Genomic DNA, 7640 nt, shown 5'->3' on the forward strand with positions numbered 1-7640 from the left:
GCTGTTCTCATGATAATGAGTGAGTTCTCACGAGATCTGATGGTTTTATACGGGGCTTTTCCTTCCACTTTGCTCTGCACTTCTCTCTCCTGCTGCCACGTAAAGAAGGACATGTTTGCTTCCCCTTCCGCCATGACTGTAAGATCCTGAGGCCTCCTCAGCCATGCCGAACTGTGAATCAATTAAGCCTTTTTCCTTTATAAATTACCCAGTTTCAGGCAGTTCTTTATAACAGTGTGAGAACAGACTAATACAGAGTTGTTGCAAAACAAAAAAGGAAGGAAAACATGAAGTAGCATAAATAAGATAATAAATCTCCAATAGGCCTATCACTAATAGACACCATTTACATGGTGGTGTGCTTCCTTATAGACTTTGGAAATAATGCCTGGCATCTCATATTTACAATTTAAGGCCTTGAGTTTTGTGGGATTTTTGTTTTGTTTTCTGTTTTTGTATTTTTCACTTAACATGATAATATAAAGATCTCCCCTGTCAGTTTTTTGTTTGTTTGTTTGTTTGTTTGTTTTGAGTCAGAGTTTCACTCTTGTTGCCCAGGCTGGGGTGCAATGGCATGACCTTGGCTCACTGCAATCTGTGCCTCCTGGGTGCAAGTGATTCTCTTGCCTCAGCCTCCCAAGTAGCTGGGATTACAGGTGCCCACCACCCACGCCCAGCTAAATTTTTGTGTTTTTAGTAGAGACAGGTTTCACCATGTTGGCCAGGCTGGTCTTGAACTCCTAACCTCAGGTGACCCACCCACCTTGGCCTCCCAAAGTGCTGGGATTACAAGTGTAAGCCACTGTGCCCAGCCCCATGTTGTTATAAATTATTTGTAAACATTTTAAGGACTCCATATAATATTCTACTATGTGGAATAATATCATATGTACTATAATTTAATTACCTACATTTTCTATTTTTAGATGTTTAGATTCTAGTTGTTGCAAGTAAAAATACAAAGAACTTTTACATGCATAAGGATTTTTCCACAGCTCTGATCCTTTCCATAGAGTAAATAGATTTCAGTCTGGGCGCGGTGGCTCACGCCTGTAATCCCAGCACTTTGGGAGGCCGAGGTGAATGGATCACCTGAAGTCAGGAGTTTGAGACCAGCCTGGCCAACATGGCGAAACTCCTCCATCTCTACTAAAAATAACAAAAAATTAGTGGCGCGTGGTGGCCAGTGTCTGTAATCCCAGCAACTCGGGAGGCTGAGGCAGGAGAATCGCTTGAACCCGGAAGGTGGAGGTTGTAGTGAGCCGAGATCGCGCCATTGCACTCCAGCCGGGGCGACAGGGCAAGACACCCCCCAAAAAAAAAAAAAAAAAAAAAAAGAATAAATAGATTTCACACAGTGCAATTTCATGTCATAGGCTATGAACATTTCAGGACTTTCCAACGTGGCTGTGTGGGTTTATTTTGCACCCACACTGCAGGGCAATGCCGGTTCTGCCTAGTGCACAGGACACATCGGTGCACCCCTCAGAGAGCCTCCAATCACCCCATCCCCATGAGAACACCCAGGTCGAAGCCCAGGAAGAAGTGACCTGCCAAGGAAGACCACGGAGGCAGTGACCCTAGAGAATGTCTTCTAGCCCTAGGTCAGGAACCTGCCTCTGTGACCCACCTGGAGCCTGGAAGTCATTCCCCAGAAGATTCATGGGATTGTCTTTTGGGGACTGCCCCTTCTCCTCTTGCCTGCCAAGCTGGTGAGCAACAGCTATGAAATTTGCTGGGAAGTCACCTGCATCACTGCACGGTTTGCTCTCTGGAAAAGGACGGCACAGGCCAAAAGGCCCCAAGGACGTTAGGTTGTGCGCGCCAAGGCTCGGGTGCATCCAGCGACTGTCTGCCGCTCCCCTCCTGTCTGGTCCACAGCTGCACCCCCAGCTCAGGGCTGCACACCCAGTAAGTAGGTGCTTCATAAATGTTTGCCAAATAGGTGTGTGGCCACAGCTGGGGTGCGGGACGAGGCTAGAAAGAGTCGTGGGGGGCGGAGGTTGAGCTGTCTTTGGAGTGATTATGTTCAGAGATATTTGAAGGCCCGCACGTCCGAGGGTGGGGCGTCTCCCAGACAGCCTTTCTCCTGGCTGCAGTGGCTTCCCCCCTGGCAACCCCAAACTCCCGCAGGAAGGTAGGTAGATCTGTCCGTTGGTCGGCTTTCTCGATCCTAATGCAGACCTTCTGCCAGCCTTGAGACTCTCCGATAGGATCCAAAGCGCTTACCCACGCGCGGCGGTGTTGGTCTGGGGTGCACAGTGCGGAGGACCCTGGTGGGCCGGGGCTGGTCTGGGGTGGTCCCGGGGGACCCTGGGCTGGGCCGTGCGTGTGGGCGGAGTGGGGCGGGACGCCTGGCGGCTCTGGGAGGTCCCGCCCGCCCCCCCGCGCAGCGCTCAGGCCCTTAGAAGGTGCCGCCCCCGGGCTGGGCTGTCGGTGGCCTCAGCGCTCGGCAGGCGCGCACTCAGCTCCACACCCGGCTCTCTCGGCATCTCAGACCCGGGTAAGTCAGGGGCTCCCACCTCCGCGGCCCTCTCCCAGGGCGCAAGTGGCCTAGTCGGGCAACCCCGGGGGGCTCCTGGAACGTGCGTCTCCGGACGCGCAGCGGGCGCGCTTCAGGCTGGAAGCGCCGAGACCCCCGGAGTGGGAGACGGGATAGGATGATCAGCCTCTCCCCTCCTTTCCTTCTGCCGTTCTCACTTACTTATACAACAAACGCGTAGGAAAGCATCTCACCAACATACCACAACGAAAACATTCCTCCATTATTAAGTTATAGACATTCTTGTATAATATTTGGAAAACACTTACATGCAACTTTCAAAAGAAAAGAAAATCAAAACCATTCACGGAACCTGAGTCCCCACTTTTTTTCAAAGACCTTCAGCTTTTTGGGGGGACCAGCTCTTGGGCCTTGGCATCTCCCTGCGGAAAGGGCATGGGACGCGAGAACATTACTGATATCTGATCTTGATGTGGTAATGGGAAAAGTGGGGAACTTTAGAAGAAAGTTGGCTAAGTAGCAGAGACGTGCGCATGTGCCCAATCTATTGCATAATACTTTGCCCTCCGGATTTGTCCCATTGCTCTATGTGAATTGACAGTTCATTTGAGTCCACATTTAGATTAAGAAGGACGTTCCAGCTCCATTAAGGAAGGACCTTGTCAATAACCATAGCTGTCATTTATGGTCCAGGTGGTCGGGACTTTGCTGAGTTCACACAGTTGCTTAAATTCAGCCGTGACTCTGATTTCTGAAATGACCAGGAAAACCCCTCTGCTTTCTCTGGCCAGTTTCACACAATCATCAGGTGAGCCCAGGATCCACTGGAGGAAGGCATCATCTGTATCCAGAGGAAATAGCCAAGGATATTCAGGTAGGACCTGCTTTTGATAGGTTATTGGAAAATGAATTGTTTTGAAAATAAAGCTCACTTAGAAGACATCAGAGGGACTCATTGCTGTCGTCTTAAATCTCTGAGGGTGAGACAGCTCCTGTGTGGTTTTGGTCTTTCTGGTAGTTGAAAGGAACACTTATTATTCATGCGTTCACGCATGCCTGCCTGCATTCGCTGAATGTTTATTGCGCTCCTACCATATGCCACACACTGTTCTAGTGGCTTGGGATGCAATGAAGAACAACCCATGCAAAGATCCCTGCCTGCAATAGCTTACATTTTGGTGGGAAAGACAAACGTTGAGCAATCAACATCATAATTAAGAAAACTTTATTATATTAGAAGGTGATAAGGACTCTGGGAAAAAGGGAAGAAAAAAGGTTAAGAGTTTGTGCTTTACTATTAACAATCACTGACTGCCCAAATTTTTTTAGAAATAAGGTGGGTTACAGATATATATACATATACTGTAAATCTTAATATACAAAATGAATAACAAAAATACATTAATAATTTAAATATAAATAAATAATATAAAATTTAATATGTAAAAACATACTACATTGCAAGAGGTTTTCCTTTGATTACTCAATAATCTATTTCCAGAGCATAGTATACTTTATCAATTATTCACTCACTTGCCCATTGTAGTGGTATTGAATCTAATACTTTGCTTCCCACTTAATTCAGGAAAATCTTATTGAAATATTCTGAGTGCTGGAGTGGGGACAAAGGTGAGCAAGATGGTCACTGTCCTTTGGGACCTCCTGGGAGAAAATGCCCAGATAAGTCTACGAATGATTAGAAGTTAGAATATGACCGGCACTGTAGGAAAGATATGTACAAGGGGTCAAAGAAGGGGAGAGGATTCTGGATCAGGGTCAGACACAGTGTGGATATGAGCTGGCATTTGAAGGGCCAGTAGGATTTTAACAAGGGAATATGGTGGGAATGCCTCACCTACAGCGAGAACAGCAAACATAAAAGAAGAGGCCGGGCACGGTGGCTCACGCCTGTAATCCTAGCACTTTGGGAGGCCAAGGTGGGCGGATCGCTTCAGCCCAGGCATGTTGAGCCTGGGCAACATGGGGAAACCCCGTCTCTACTAAAAATACAAAAATTAGCGGGGCATGGTGGCATGCACCTGTAAACCCAACTACTTAGGAGGCTGAGGCACCAGAATCACTTGAACCCAGGAGGCAGAGGAGGTTGTAGTAAGTCAAGATCACGCCACTGCACTCCAGCCTGAGTGACAGAGCGAGACTTGGTCTCAAATAAAATAAAATAAAATAAAATAAAATAAAATAAAATAAAATAATAAATAAAATAAAGCAAGAGCTAGGAAGGCCAGGGGCTGATTCCATGCTGCACAAAGACCTGGGATATATACTCAGAGTAGATTCCATCATTCTCACTGTTCAGGTGAGGAAACTGAGGCTCCCAAGATTTATGTCATTTGCTGAAGATGAGAGTCCTTCCTTCCCTCCTGATGTGTGACTTCAGCTATCATTCATTATCCATCCCCAAATGCCCACCCATGTTTTCATATTGAGTTTGATGGAGTCTCCTCACCAGCTCGCTGGCCTGACTCTCTGAGTATTCCGTGTTTATATTTCCATCCTTCACACATCAGACTGTCTCTCCATCACCCATAGAGAGGTCTGGGAAGCTCCTAGTAAAAGTAAAAGACTCAAGCCACACCCCACATTCCCACTGGGAGGTGGCAGAAAACACTTTCCTAATCAGAGAGGACAGTCTGATTCTGGGCCTCTGGATGGTTTCATTCTAATTCCTTGAGAGACCCTGGCCACCTTAGTGCCCACTGACTCTGGGGAGATGGGAAGGATAGAAGACCAGACAAAGCCAGTCAAGTGCCTGGAAGTATCTGGTGGCCCTGGGTGGCTTCCTTTCTGCTAGGAGGGAAATATGTTTCCAAAATTTGGACATGGTGTTGTGCTAAAGAGGAAAACAATAGACAGTTGGTTCCAAGGACAATTGACTCAGAATTCTTGGCTCAATAAGATCATATTCACCAAAATGAGGCTTATCCATCATTGCTTTTACCCTAATTCTGCTTCTTAAACCAAATGAGGCCAAATGATGATGTTAAGACTGGATGCTCTTTCGAAGAAATGCTTAAGGAGTCCTATGAAGCATGATAAAAATACCCGGAGTCAACCTAGGGAAGTAAGTTAAGGAGCCCTGTAGTTTATCTAGGATTGAACTGGGGCTGGAACCCAGATTCCTGAGCTCTGACTCCGACATTCCTGTCTCCTCTACTCACCCCTAGAATCTATTCCTTTTAGAAGAAAGCTTGGAGTCAGCCACAAGAACCTTACCCAGTCACTAAATGCTTAAGAAAGAATGATCAGGAACTGGGGGAATTTGCTAATAAGAATAAAAGAATGAAAGGGGTGTGCTCAGGGCAGGGGGCTTGAAGAACGGCTCCTCTGTTTACGACACACTCAACAGAGGTCTGAGGTCACAGTGATGAGAGGCCCAAACTTGTGGCCTCCCCATGAACAAATACCCTACACATCTCCCCTGCAGGATCAATGGGACAGGGTTCAATATTGGGAGGAAGGAGTAGTATTTACTTGGGAAGCCTACTGCCTACAGCCCGCCCAGTTTATGCACGGGTAGGCCACAGTTGGTCTTAGAAATAAAGGCTTTGGAAAATTAAGACGAGGAAAGAAAGAATGAGAAAGAATGAGAGTTTCCCATGCTGGGAAAGCTTCTGTTCTGAAAGCTTCCAGGCTGTTATCAGTGCTGATAGGCGACACAGCCGAGCACGTGGGAGAAGTCAGAAGAGGTGGTGTGTGCCCGGAGCAGCGAGGCGCCACCCACTGCCCTCTTCTCCCCTGGGTTCAGCTGGGGGCCTTACGGAAATCCAGGGTGCTGGAGGCCCAGTTGGTCTCCATTTGCAGGTGTCTCGCTCAGTGCAGCTGCCCAGAGCCCTGTGTCCTGATTGATTTCCAGTAGATCAGCAGCACTGGGTCTAAGCCATTAAGAAAAAAAAATTGCACTACCCTTGATTAGGGGCAGCATTCATATCTCACACCCAGGCAGAAGCAGAAACGGCCAGGAATCCACCCCACTTTCTGGGCCCAACAAGGCCATAGTTTGAGAATGTTCAGCACAGGCCAAGCATCAAATGGATTTGGAACATCTCTGGCTCCTACCATTTCTACCTCCCCCATCCCTTTACTCACTGTGCAAGCTACAAAAAGCTGAGGGGACAGGAACAAGGATGATTTCTGATGGCATATTTAGGTAAGAAGCCAACCCCCATTTTCATGGATCCAATGCTACCTGATAAAAGTGGCCTATTCCTCAGCTATTTTGAGCCTGCTTCCTCTGTACAAGGTCCTGGGAATTGCCTTTTTCTATACTAATAATATGTGAGTCAATTGCTAAGAGATGACATTTTAGATATATTTTTGGTTGGTTGTTTTTGTTTTTATTCTTTTTTTAAGTTCCAGGGAACATGTGCAGGATGTGCAGGTTTGTTACAGACATAAACATGTGCCATGATGGTTTGCGGCACCTGTCAAGCCATCACCTAGGTACTAAGCCCAGCATGCATTAGCTCTTTTCCCTAATGCTCTGCCCACCCACCTTCCCCTGACAAGCCCCAGTGTGTGATGTTCCCCTCCCTGTGTCCATGTGTTCTCACTGTTCAGCTCCCACTTGTGAGAATATGCGGTGTTTGGTTTTCTGCTCCTGCGTTAGTTTGCTGAGGATATGTATTTCTGACAGGAGAGATTACTTTTGGCAAGCCATCTCATCTCTAAGGAGCCCCGTTTTCTGAAAATTAAGATTGCTGGATCAGTTGCTCTCCCACTCTGTTTGAGTCCAACCGTCTGAAAGTGCAGCCACGGGGCATGTAGGTGCTTTGGCATCATGTATAATAGAAATGAACCTAGAGAATCTGATATAAAATCCCAAATGACAAGCAGATCCAGACTCTGTCATTTACACCATGCTGACTATTACGAAGACGTCGCCAAACTCATTTTGAGACTCATTACACAAAAATACCATGGCGACCCAGCCTAGCAGGCATTGGGGGTATGGAGGACATTTAGCAAAAGCAATGCAGTAAATTACATGAAAAGTTTTAAAAAAATTCTTTAAAAATATAGGATTGTTATTTGAAAGGCAGTTAATTAGCTGGACTTAAGCTCTGACAGGCAAATTGTAATTGAAGTCACCAGCGTGCGTGAGAATGGGGACAGCTGA

The 7640-nt window shown here is 46.9% G+C and overlaps 1 non-coding gene across 1 annotated transcript; it reads left to right on the forward strand.

Annotated features, from left to right (window-relative positions):
* Positions 1-5809: 5809 nt before the first annotated feature.
* LOC116482806 (small nucleolar RNA SNORA11) lies at positions 5810-5937 on the forward strand. The gene has a single exon (XR_004252069.1). It is a non-coding gene; the product is annotated as a small nucleolar RNA SNORA11 (small nucleolar RNA).
* Positions 5938-7640: the final 1703 nt, after the last annotated feature.

This window comes from Hylobates moloch, unplaced genomic scaffold (assembly GCF_009828535.3).
Source record: "Hylobates moloch isolate HMO894 unplaced genomic scaffold, HMol_V3 SCAFFOLD_14, whole genome shotgun sequence".
Lineage (NCBI taxonomy): Eukaryota > Metazoa > Chordata > Mammalia > Primates > Hylobatidae > Hylobates > Hylobates moloch.